This window comes from Myotis lucifugus, unplaced genomic scaffold (assembly GCF_000147115.1).
Source record: "Myotis lucifugus unplaced genomic scaffold, Myoluc2.0 scaffold_147, whole genome shotgun sequence".
Lineage (NCBI taxonomy): Eukaryota > Metazoa > Chordata > Mammalia > Chiroptera > Vespertilionidae > Myotis > Myotis lucifugus.
The window spans coordinates 1,786,559-1,800,529 of record NW_005871195.1 but is presented as its reverse complement, the minus strand read 5'-3'; the positions used below and the strand labels follow the sequence as shown (position 1 = coordinate 1,800,529).

At 43.1% G+C, this 13,971-nt stretch overlaps 1 protein-coding gene across 1 annotated transcript in view; it reads right to left on the bottom strand.

The window, feature by feature from the left end:
* Positions 1 to 13,971, bottom strand: part of SLIT2 (slit guidance ligand 2) — a 350,885-nt gene that overhangs the window by 305,255 nt on the left and 31,659 nt on the right.

Genomic DNA, 13,971 nt, shown 5'->3' with positions numbered 1-13,971 from the left:
ACCTGTCTGATGCTATTTTCGTTACCACTCAGCAGATGTAGAAATTCAGGCTCAGGAGGCAGAGGGCCTTCCCTGGGATTTCTTTTGCAATGCTTTTAGAGCTCACTGAGCAAATGAGACAATGCGTGGGAAGCGTTGAGCACAGGGCTGCGTGCGTGCGTGCGTAGTAAATGCTCAATAAGGGTTAGAGATGTAAGATCCCACCAGCTGCAAGTGGTGAAATCGAGATTCAAACTCAGACCTACCCATTTCCTGTGCTCTATTCCCATTATCTATCTATCTATCTATCTATCTCCTAGACAAGGGTTCTCAACCTTGGCTGCACATTAGAATCACCTGGGAATCTTTTTAAAATCCTGATTTCTGGGCCTCATCCTCCGGAAATTTTGTTTCTTTGTTATGGGGTGGGGCCACAACATTAGTAACAAAGAAACAGAATTTCCGGAGGATGAGGCCCAGACATCAGGATTTTAAAAAGATTCCCAGGTGATTCTAAGGCGCAGCCAAGGTTGAGAAGCACTGACTTAAAGGAAGCACTTTCCGGCTTCCCTTGGCATTCCATATTGCCAGCGTCACTATGCTTGCACTTCGGGGCCACTATTAAGTAAAATAAGGGTGACTTGAGCACAAGCAAGGCAATAACCTGAGTTGGTCTGATCACCAATACAGTTACTATGTGGCTGATGGGTGGGAAGCTCTACAGCATGGAGACGCTGGACAAAGGGATGACTCACATCCTAGCCCTAGATTTCCTCATGCTACTCAGAATGGCATGCAATTTAAAACTTATGAATTATTTATTTCCAGGATTTTCCATTAAATATTTTTGGACCATGGTTGACCGCAGGTAGCCAAAACCAAGGCAAGCAAATCCACAGCTGAAGGGGGATTGCTATAAATACGCTAAGTTGGATTGACTGGCTGTTAAGACAGCTGATGTGTCTTCTGCCCAAGTACAAATCTGAGTGAGGACTTCCCCTCAAAAGTCATGGACAAATCAGGAGTCGGTGGCACAAACTGGCCTTGCTTTAAATTAAAGTGAAATTAGTACTTTTCCATTGAAATGGAAATTGGAAATTATTTACCCCAGAGATTTATAAACTAAGATAACTGCCTGCACAGTGGTTCGGAGAGGGGCCCCAGGAAGTGTTCGGGGCAGGGGCTCCTTATCATCCTTGCTTGGGAGAAATTCTGGTTAACCTATGTTACCTCTTGTCATTTTGTATCAGATTCACTTTGCAGTGGAATTCAATGACAGTAACATTAAAATTGGAAACATTTAAGACATGGGCCTTGTGCGATCTCCCCAATGCAAGCCATCCCCAGGGGCCTTTGGTGCAAACAGTGATTGTTTATTCCAATGCCAAATCACTGTGGTCCTTTTAGATGTCTAACATTTGATTCTTTTTTTTTTTTTGAGAAGATACCCCTCAGAAATGTTAAAATGTTTGATTAAGTAGCACCTAAATACCCATCACTTTCCTCTATACATCTCCAGTTTCCTCAAATGATCCCCCTAGGCAATTCAGGCCTTTTAATAACCTCAGTGAATTTCTCTGAATGTCTTTCAGTTTATCACTGTCAATATTATGATGTCACTTCGTAACATGAGATAGCTTATTTTATGGACCTGAAAAGATATGAATTCTAATAATGGCTTTACCTTTTACTAGTCAACTTCCAGCTTTCTCATCTGTAAACTAAAGTATATAATGGCTCCTCCTTAAAAGAATATTGTATAATTTAAAAATCCATATATAGCTCCTTGCAAAAGACAAACAATACGTGAATTTCCTTTCCCTCTACTTTAGACTAAAACATTATTAGCCAGAATGATAAACAAAACAAAGCAAAATACCCTCTAAGTGAGATTGGAGAATTTACGGGAGAAATTTGACAGTGACACATTTACTCCGGTGGCCTCAAGATATAAATCTCAAAATGTATGAAACATGAGACACAGTGGAGGCTAAGGCCTTTGTATATTTACCTGGGTCTGTACAGAGCCCAGCATAGCGCCTTGAACAGGTGCTTTCTATAGACAAAGAGATACAATAAGCATCACATGTAGTTCTGTGAATTTCAGAAAGGTGTCCTTAAATAAGAACAAAAGCCAACAAGATGAAATTCTAAGAAAGAGGACCTGGGTCCCTGGAGCTGGTGTAGACCAGGCAGCAGAGTCTCAGGAGGACCCTGACTCGGGGAGGCTCGACCCAGGAGCCACAGCGAAGGTGCCTCCTCCGCAGGCTGAACACACTCGGCAGCTCACATAAAACGGGCACCTGTTTCTCACCTACGTGTCTAAGGGCCTTTCCAGCATGGGGAGTGTATCATTCTTTTATGCTAATATGGAAAATGAAGGCCACAGTCATACACCGGTGCCTCCAGTGCTTCAAACAACAGAGTAAGGGGGGTTGGTGTATGTATCAAGAATAAAGCTAAGTGATCCCAAACTCTGATACAACAGGAAGTGCTTTTGTGATCCATTTCACACAGTTACAGGCGAACTCCACTTGGTCATCATTAGTGCCTCAACTAATCAAAAACGCTTAAGGAATTAGCTTTTTTGTTGTTTATAGAGGCTTTGATTACAATTTAAAAATCTTGCCCAGTTGGGTGTGGCTCAGTGGATGAGCATCGACCTATGAACCTGGAGGTCACAGGTCAATGCCTAGTCAGGGCACATGCACAGGTTGCGGCCCGATCCCCAGTGCGGGGCATGCAGGAAGCAGCCTATCAATGATTCTCATCATAGATGTTTCTCTCTCTCTCTCTCCCTCTCCCTTCTTTTCTGAAATCAATTAAAAAATATTTAAGAAAATTTTAACTTTCATTATTTACCTAAAACCATCATATCACAGCTATGCAATTTCATTGCAAATATCTCCTTATGTGTCCTTCTAGTGTCACCCCAAATGAGGACTTTGTACCCTGGCATTATTTCATGACCGATCTCTAGCCTTCCCAGGGAATTATCTTGACCGATGACACCTGCCTGCTAGATAAAGTCTGAATGAAGTCCTTAGCCCAGCATTTCGGGTTCTTTAACATGATTCCAATGTATACTTCTTGGATGATCTCTACTTAATTTGATACATGAAGTCAATAAACACAGCTTTTTAACCATTTCAACTAATATCCTTCTCTCTGCATGGGTGCTTTCTCTCTCTCTCATGCTTTTAGAAACTACAGAAATCCCCTAAAATGGAATTGCTGTGCTGCTTCCTATGTGCTCCAGTCAGAAGTGACTTTTACTCCAGGCCCTGTAACACCCATCTGACTCAGCCTGTTCCAGGCACTGATGACAGCTCCACGGTTGCACCATTACTCAACCTTGTGTTGTTTGGTCCTTCAAGTAGACGCCAAAAAAGGCTAGGAGGTTGTTATTTTCTCAGAAAACAGATTCACCCATTAGCCAACCAACTAACCAAGTAGTCACATTTTTAACTAGTTTAATACAGATAAGGAACAAACTTTTATTTCATTCTATTTTATTTTTAAATATGTTTTTATTGATTTTTAGAGAGAGAGGAAGAAAGACGGATAAAGAGATAGAAACACTGATGAGAGAGAAACATCCTCGACTGGCTGTCTCCTGCATGCCCTGGGGATCGAGCCCACAACCCAGCATGTGCCCTGACTGGAATCAAACCGGTAACCTCTTGGTTCATGGGTGGACACTCAACCACTGAACCACACCGGCCAGGCACAAACTTTTCTTTTAAGGTAACCATCACATCAAAGCTCACACAAACAGCTGTGATTTTATTCCAGCTACTAAACATAAAAAAAGGATTCTGCCGTTCACATGTTCAAAACTCAAAAATTCTATAAACACTGCATTTAGTACCATGCCAGCCACTTGTCCATATTCTTATTTCTTATAACAAATCTGTGAATTCATATTATTTTCATCTTACAGAGAAAGAAACGAGTTCAGAGTGGTTAATTGTTTTGCCTCACTCACACATTTAGAAAATGACTGGGCCATGATTCCAGTGAGCAATATTCTGACTCCAAGCAGAGCTATTTGTGATTAGAAGCCTAACATTCATTCATTAGCGTCATATCCCAGAGGCAGAAAAGAAATGAAGTAGTTGCTTTACATCTAAAGAGTTAGAGGAGGCCAATGAGTGGGGAACAGAAGACTCACCCTAAAGTACTCATCTGCTGGGGAACTGGCTTAGAATGAGTGGATCTGCCTTTCCAAAGCGGAAGGCCTTGGGGTGGACCTGAACGAAGCCTGAAGCCAAACCGTAGCCACAGTCGGTCCAGGCTCTGTTTCAGCACATGCACAGGGACAGCTGATACACATGCAACTCACATACACACACGTACACACATGTGGTGGTGCACAGGACACACACATGCATGCCCACAGTGGTGCATGGGATGTTCAGGATGTCACTACCCTAAACTCACTCATCCCTTTCTTAAGGCGAATGAGAAATGACATCCAGAGACCAATAGGCAAACACCTGTACTCGCCGCCTCCCACCACCACATCAAATTACAACTAAAATACAGAACAACCATCATCCAGACCTGCCGGAGAGCTGGCTGAATGGAAGTCCCACAAGTAGAGAAGTAAAGAAGAAAGTGCACTGAGACTGGTAGGAAGTGCGGAGGTACAGGACCGGCTGGTCCAGCACTCACGTGGGCCGCTTTTTTATCAGGAGGGAGACTGTCTCTGCGGAGGCCGCATGGAGGAGCAAGGGGTCCCAGCCCCACATCAGACCCCTAGCCCAGGCTCCCAGAGCTGGGGAAAGAAGTCCGGTAACTACGAGCTGTAAAAACCAGTTCAGATTGGGGCTCAGTGACACAGAGGCTGCTGGAGACCCAGCTGCTCCTCTTAAAGGGCCAGCACCATGAACTGAACTTACAAGATCCCGCTTCCTCTGAGCTCCAGCACCAGGACGAGGCTCTGGGGGACACAGACACATTAAGGAGGACTGTATTGTCTGGCCTGAGACGCCCGCCTCATCCAATTTACAGCCCCGCCCAAGCTGTGTGCAGTGGCTTTTGCATAAGTGTGGACATTTCTTACATCAACAATACAAGTACACATGTATTTAAAAACAGTTCTGGAAACTATCCGAATAGAGTGGGGATATGTAAAGAGAGGATGATTTAACCTGAAGGATCACGGAAGGCTTCCCAGAGGAGGTGATGTTTGAACGGGAATATGAAGGACCTAAACAGATTAAACAGGGATGCTCCGGTACACAATGTCCAGGTCTATGAGGGAAGCAGGGGGCTGAGCAGGTAGCGGTTAGGCCTAGGTATCTGCATATGCAAAGGCCCTGTGTGAGGGAAAAGCAAGCCATTCCCTGGGAACTGCATATGCCTATGCAACTGGAACACAAGAGGGAAGAAATCAGGGTGAAGCTAAAGAGTAAGGGGCAGGGAATGCAGGTCCCAAAGGCCCACAGAGAATGTGGGCTTATATCAGTGATGGCGAACCTTTTGAGCTCGGCGTGTCAGCATTTTGAAAAACCCTAACTTAACTCTGGTGCTGTGTCACATATAGAAATTTTTTGATATTTGCAACCATAGTAAAACAAAGACTTACATTTTTGATATTTATTTTACACATTTAAATGCCATTTAACAAAGAAAAATCAACCAAAAAAATGAGTTCGCATGTCACCTCTGACACGCGTGTCATAGGTTCGCCATCACTGGCTTATATGGCAAGTGCAATGTCACAAACTAAGAGCGCTTTAACATTTGTAGGTCACATTTAACTCCTCCCTTCCTTCCTCTCCCCTTTCCTTCAACAAGCTCTGATTGAGCTGCTACCCGTCTACCAGGTGGGAGACGCTATTTGGATGCTGAGGCTACAAAAGTGAAGAAAACCAAGTCTCCATCCTCATGAAGCTCACATCTCAGAGGAGGAGGCAGGCGAGGAGACCTGTGAAGTGGAATAAGCGATATCTACTTCCCAGGGTCTCTGTGGGGATCGCAGGAGATCACTTAATTTTCAGTTAATAAAATAGAAACTAAACTGTCATGTTAAAAAAAGACCTTACCCTGGCCTGGTGGTTGGATCATCGTCCTGTACTGGAAGCATGTGGGTTTGAATCCAGTCAGGACACACACCTAGGTTGTGGGTTTGATCCCTAGATGGGGTGTATGGAAGGCAATCAATCAATGTTTCTCTCCCCCCCTTCCTCCCTCTTTCTCTAAAAAAATCAATTAAAAAATGTCTTCAGGTGAGGATTTTTTTTAGACCTTTATGAGTTTTTTCTTATCTACTTAGATGTGATGAGGCACCCATGTGGATTCACATTTTATAAATTTTGAAGCTGGAAAATTGGAGTATAGATGAGATAAGGATGAAATAAGAAAATTCTGACCAAGAAAATACAGCAACTAGAGCAACTACTCAAAACAAGCCTGTAATAAGTGCCTGGCACTGGGCCTTACACAGATTTTATTTTTAATCATCTCAAGAACCCGAAAGGTAGGCTTTATTATTTCTCCATGTGAAAATAAAACAAAAAGAAATCAGCAATTCTAAGAGGTGCAGTTTTATGCACCTAAACTAAAACTTGCTCTAACAGCAACTTTTGAAATCCCCATGGTAAAGTCAAATGAAAAAGTAAAATTTAAGTTCTGAACCCTGGCAGACTGTTGATTACTTCCCCACATCCATGAGCAGTCCCTCCTCTTTCTTAACAGAATCCTGATCTGATTCAGTTACCCATCCTTCCAAAAGCCCGGAGAGATGTCTCAACTAGTTTGAATCAATCACCCCATGGCATTTCTTGGTCTACCGTTATGCACCTCTCCTAAGTTGGCTCAATTCAGAAGGAAGGAATTCAGAATCCATTTGAGGAGCGGACATATCTTCTCCTCTCTCCCTCCTTTTCCCTCCTTTTCTCTGTCCCTTCTTTTCTCTCTCCCACTGAGTAGAAACCTGTGAGCCTGAAACCCTAAATGATGGCCATTTTGAAATCAGGAGCAAAGCCTTAGGACAAGCTGAAGTTGAGAATGGAAACATGATGAAACAGAAAGAAATGAAAGGCTATGGCCTGCCCTACCTCTGAACGTCTTGCTCGGTGAGGGGCTAGTTTTCCTCACTACTGAAGCCCAAAGCATATAATGAATCCACTAACCATGCCACCTATTTTCTGGCCTTAAGTTTATGTCTTATTGATAAATTAAAGAAAACTAGAACTTTTTCCGTAGGCATCCACTGCATGAACTATCATCCTGGCACTTCAGAAATTAAATTGAAAGGTCCTAATTTTCAAGTACATGATTTAGAGAAAGCACACAATCCAGCAACGTGTCAGTTTCTAATAACATACTAGTGATATGCACTGAGAAGTGATGGTGTAAGCACTACTGACATCACACACTCAGTCTTCACAGCAGCCAGTAAGAGATTGGTATATGACCTTCACTTACCCGTAAGGCAGCCAGGAGAGGACAGTGTTTCCCACCCAGCCCGCTGCGCAGATTAGACTTTTAACCCTGTCCTGTCCGCCCCCCAAAATCGTGGTGCTCTTAACCACAGTATGCTGGCTCACGTGTCCTTTCTTTACAAATTCTCAAATTAACAGAAAACGCCCCCATAATCAACATGATGGAGCAGAGTCATTGCCAAGAGTGTTTACCTGATGTTGCGTTGCCTTACCAATCTGCACGCATAAACATAGTTTTTGCATATATGAACTGTTTAAAAATCAGACATAATGTTACTGAAGGCTTTCTTTTTTTTTCAAAAGGAAGTTTTCTCTCTCCATGATTAGAAATTTAAGTTGGAGGCAAAGAATGGAATGTCCTTCTTAAATCTACTTAACAAGCATGTATGGAGCCTGTACTATGGACTTAGTGACAGGGTAGGTGCAGGAAGCACGCAAATGATAGGGACTTAGGAGCTGCCATCAGCAGCTTGAAGTCTGGAAGGAGAGAGAGGGAGACAAACTTACTCTGCTACCAGACAGCTGTCACCTGAAACGAACGGAGGCATAAGAAAGCTGCCAAGCGGGGTTGAAGGGGGAGCAGGCTAGGATTCAATTCCATCATCCCCCCGCCCCCTCAAAAAAAGCCTCAGAGAACACACACACATCTGAGTTCCTTAGGTTCAGTCTTAAAAGAAGTAAGCTCCCCGAGTCAAGGAGGCGGTCCCAACAAGGGGCCAGGACCTAAGGTGATGGTGAGATAAATAAAATAGGACTTCTGCTGTAACATCCTCTTGAGAGACAAGGCATACTGTTAGCAAAAAGGGGGGTGAGGGGTATCCTTCCAGGTAGTCCAGAAGGAAGAAGCATTCCAGGAAAGTGGTATGATCTGTGCTTGGCTGGACTGAGACCTCCAAATGGATATCACTGTTCGCCTGAGGCATTAAGTAAATTTCTTCAGTGAAATCAAGTTGGCCTTCATGGTGGAGGAGGCACAATGTAGATCTTGGGTGGTGAATAGAAGTTTCCCTGGTGATGAAGAAAATATCAGAAGCAAATGTCCAGAGGCTCCAGAGTAGCTAACTTACTTGCATCACTCTTCCAGTGTACGGTAAAATAAGAAAACGTCAAGAAATAAGAAGGATGACTTGGGACCACAGAGGGAATGTGAAGGCCAAGGCAGGAATTTAGACTACAGGCTGCGGGCATTAGTCAACATTTAGAGAAAAATAATGGTTCTATGAACTTACACGCCCTGTAATGGTGGGCTAGTCACTCAGTTAAGCACTTTAGGGCATAGTTATTTTATCTATAAAACTGAGGCAGCGAAAATTACGTATCAGAGTTCCTTTAAATGCAATGCATGGGGAAAGGTCCTGTAAAATCTAAACTGCTGCGCTAAGGTGTACAATGATTCTGGACTGGAGAAAGGACAGGATCCTGGCTGTCCTTTACGCCACCTCTGGCAGTGGGACAGACGATGGTGTGGGTGGTGAAATCACGGAGCAGGGAGCCTGGTTAGGAAGGCGGAGAAAGACAGGACGGGAGAGGATGGATGGATGGCTGTGGTCCTCGGGAGGTAGTCAGCAGAACTCAACAGGGGAGATCACGGGAGGGAATGTGTCAAGGTGACACTCAGCTCCAAGTTTGGATAAGTGATGGGATGGGGCGGGACACAGAGCGTGACAAGCTCCCTGCAGGCACCCGTGTATGCACAGCTAACAATGCATAAAACATGGTGAGGATGTGAAATACATGAGAAGGCTCATGAATTTCTAGTCTTTTTTTTAACCTAATTAAAAGAAACGCTTGTCCCCAGTGCATTCACGTGTGCTGGAGTGCACAGCGCTGTATTCAAATGCCAGCCTGCCACTCGGGCAAATTCCATCATCTCTTTGGGGGCTCAATTTCCTCATCTGTCACTTCATTCTCCTTCATAGTGTTGGAGAAATGAGTCCTGAGTAACATGAATATAGCACTTGGCAGGGCTCCTGGGTCATGTATTCCATCGACGAGGGCTATTCAACGTCTTCAATACTTCATCCCCCATCCCATGCTCATTGCCACCTCCTACTCCAATCAGAAACCACTTCTCGCCGAAACCGGTTTGGCTCAGTGGATAGAGCATCAGCCTGCGGACTGAGAGGTCCCGGGTTCGATTCCGGTCAAGGGCATGTACCTGGGTTGCGGGCACATCCCCGGTGGGGGATGTGCAAGAGGCAGCTGATCGATGTTTCTCTCTCATCGATGTTTCTAACTCATTCTATCTCTCTCCCTTCCTCTCTGTGAAAAATCAATAAAATATATTTAAAAAAAAAAAGAAACCACTTCTCTGCATGAAGGGAAGGGATCAAAGCAGGTGTTAATGCACCAAAGCTTCTACCTAGCTGTCACCAGCCTGCCTCCAGCCATACACATGGAATGTCAGTGTGTTCCTCCCATTAAACAAACAAGTGCTTTGATTTGGGGCAAGAAAAGTAAAATGGGTAGTACGGTCCCCTGAGGAGCTCCTACAGACTACAACCAAATCAGGAGCAGAGGCAGCGCACACTGCGTGGATGCAAACTTCAGTCTGTTTACCCCATGGTCTGTGAGGCCAGGGTGGACGGAGGGTTGAAACCTCGCTGCTGCTGGCCGATCCCCACCCGCCAGGCATCACTCACTCCCCTGTCCAGCCCTCCTTGATACTGTTCCCCGTTTCCCAGCCTCCCAGCTGAGCTGTGATGACTCACTGTCTCTGGGGACTGGATTTGCTCAGCTAAGATAATGGCCTTTCAGGTGCAGGCGCTGTGAACTCCTTTGCACAGGGAAGACAATTTAGGTGGAAAGGAATAAATTGCTGGATTTAATAGTGACCAAATGGGAAGCCTAATAGAAATGGCAAAGAACCGTGGAAGCACAGAAAATGATGTCAGCGGGGCCTTGGCAGTCCACGGATGGACACAGCGTGATGACACAAAACCAGCTGCCTCGGTCACTTCCTGTGACTCCAGCAAGTTCGATTTTGTAGTAGTTTTGAGGCACTACTGTCTTATTTGCAAATGAAACAGAATCACACACACAGACAAATGTATAAAAATGTTAAGAAAGAATCAATACATACTATAAAAGATGTCATTTTTTAAAGAGCATTTTCTGCAGGCTTTCACAAATAGAAGGGACAATATCACCCTAAGTAACTGGCACAAAAAAGCCGCTTATATATAAGTGCGCATCTTATATAGATAGAAGACATATTGATTTTGTAAACAAGCATACAGATTGCTACTCCCTTTAAACTGAAACACCATCAAGGAAGAACAAATGCAGCGATATTGAAAAGTTCAAGCCTCAAATGCTTTTTGTGGCCCGGTTGTCATGAAGGATGACGCTGCATCCTTTGTCCTGACTGCACTTGTCCACCAGCCTATGAGTATTTGAGTATCTGCCCTATGTGAATACTGCTCTGTGGTGAATAGAAAGACGAGGCCCAAACCCTCAAGGAGTGAACCACCTAGTAAGGGGATTCTGTTAACAATCAGAATATCAAAATGAAACAATTTCTACAATATACTAGACTTAGTCAAGGTAGCATACTTTTAATTTCCTCAGCTAGTTGTGTGTGAATTAATCATGTTAAAAAGTCAGTAAACCACCTGGCTTGCATAGCTCAGTGGTTGAGCATCGACCTATTAACCAAGAGGACAAGGTTCAATTCTGGTCAAGGGCACATGCCCAGGTTGTGGGCTCGATCCCCAGTAGGGGGTGTGCAGGAGGCAGCCAATCAATGGTTCTCTCTCATTATTGATGTTTCTATCTCTCTCTCTCCCTCTCCCTTCCTCTCTCTGAAATCAATAAAAAACATATTAACAACAAAGTAAGTAAGCCTATTTGCACATTGGAAGGTGTCTCTTGTCTGGTCTTGCACAGCCACAGGCGGGAAGGCAGGAGGCCCAGGCAGGGAGGTGGCACTCTCTGAATGGCAGCAGCCCCTGTTGAGGGGCAGGGGAGCGGCGTCTGGTTTACAGCAAAGCCAGGTGGGATTTCGACTTTTCAGAAGCAGAACGGGGAAGACAGAAAAAGGTGAACTCAGAAATTCGCAGAAGGAAAGAGGGAAAGAATACGTTGCCTGCGATATAACTCTGCCCAGCTAGGCTCCCCATTCTGATACTAGAGGGTGGTGAGGAGGTGGGTGTGGGATGGTACTCAGCCCAAAGCCAGAAAGCAATAAACCAATGACTTTAACAGATGATGATAGATGTTTGGTTCCTTTCTCTCAACCAGCTGAAGAGTTATTTGATTTATGAACAAATATTTAACATCAGTTGAATTCTGTGGCGGATGTAGTACATCTTCCACTCCTCTCGATGAGTCCGTGACATCGATGTGCTAATGATCTCCATCTTACAGAAGGGGAATACTGAGGCAGAGAGGAAAACAACATGCTCCAAGTCATACTAAGAAGGTTTGAAACTAGGATTCCAATTCTGTCAATGTTGCTGCAAAGCTATATTCATTCACTCAATATTTCTTGTGCACCTACTATTATTCTCTGCCTCCAGGAAATTGGCATTTTAATTGGGAGGGACAGAAACCAGATAAATAAGTAAAATATACAGTATGATAGATGGCGATGAGCCTAAAGAGAAAAAGAGGGTAGAGGGAAAAATAATAAAACAAAGAAAAAAAGAAAATCCCATATTCTTGTCAGTATCCTATGTAGGGTATTCTGCATGTACAATATTCCTTCCCCTTTTATATTCCAATATGGAACTGGATTAAGGATATTTCCAACCTTACCTAACTAAAGAAAAACAAACAAACATTTTTGTGGAGATGGGGGTAAGAAAAAGAAAAAGAGAACAGGGGAGTAGAGAGGGTTGGGATTATCAGCTTCCTTATGCAGAGGGCACCTAAACTATTACAAAATGGGTTGTTGTTATGCTTTTATTAAAATCCAAAAAATAAATGTTTGTAAATATTGGATATATTTGAAGTGAATTATTTCTATTAAACCCATTTACCATCAGGCTTCAAAGTAGTTTTGTTTTAGCCATAACCTGGTGTTTCCTTTGATATCTTTCCCCTTGATATTTAAATAAATAAGAATTGGCAGTTGAAGCAGCACACTGGGGGAGCTAAGAGAGGGACTGTAATTTTCAGTAATGATCGATATAAGCATCCTGGTGAGAAGCACCTACCTGTCAGATCCGTGAAAAACAGTTGTCTTAGGAGATTTATCATATTATTAATTCTTTTTTTCTTTTTATTCCTATCCCTAATCCATCATATCATATCTAAGTGTACGTGTGTGTGTGTGTGTGTGTGTGTGTGTACCATTTAGTCTTAGAGAGATTGATTTTGATTTAAAAAAAAACACACACACTGAACAAACTGAACTCTATGTTGATTTCAAAGTCCATCAACCATATACAAATTGTACATAAAACACTTGTGGCTTAACGCCCTCTCTGGAATGAGAAAGACGCCTGCAAGCTTGCAGCCCACCTAGAGGATGCACCCTGCCTCGTGTTGCTGAAGAATGCTGCACAATGCAGGTCTCAGTGCTACAACTACACAAGCAAGGCCAGGAGAGAGAGTGAGATCATAAAATATCCTCAGTCGTTAAAATAGTAGTTGAGCGATGCTGTGTGTGTGTGTGTGTGTGTGTGCGCGTGTGTGTGTGTTCTAGAAAAATTTAATCGTTTTGTAAAAGTTTCCATAACTTAGCACTCGCATTTGCTTAGATGTTTGTGTGAATACATGTAACAAATGCTTTTACATAAAACACACACACACACACACACACACATCTAAGCAAATACTGGTGCTAAATTATTGAAGTTCTTACAGAGGATCTAAATTTCTTTATCCCTGGAATTAACAAAAAAAATGCAAAGTTTACCTTCAAAGGTGGGCTAAAAAAAAGAAAACAACAGATTTCTCAAGCTAATGGGCTATAAAAAATTATTTATCTGACCACATTGGTACACAAAAAATAACATTAAATTTCGACCTACCATTTCTAAAATAGTTTTTGTGTTGTTGGTTTTTTTCAAATCACAATTACAATTAAGGAAAAGTTATCAGGCTGGGTTAACGAGTGAAGTGGGGGAAGCAGAGAAAGAGGAGGCTTATGCAGTCACATAGCTTTCTTTATGTCTTTATGGCACAGAGCCGTGGAGACGGACGCACCAGTGTGCCCGGCGGTCACCACGGGGGATATGACTTCCATTACTTCCCGACACATCTGCCCACACAGCACTTTCTCCTGTATCATCAGAAAGCACACTCTAGGACTCACTGCTTTAAAATACAATAAATATAAGATGACCAGAACTGGGGAGAAGAAATATAAACCTGAATCATCTTATAAAAATACAGCTAAAGTAACTTGCAATAGATACCAGACTGATAATACGGGTATAGCATTTATTTGGAAATAACTAAACCTCTACAACATATGCTTCTCTGCACTTTTATAGTGTGTTAAACCAGGCCACTTAACTTAAAAAATAAAGCAATACCTGGATTCCATTGTTGTATTAAACCATTCCTCTCTCTTTACATCAGTGTATGG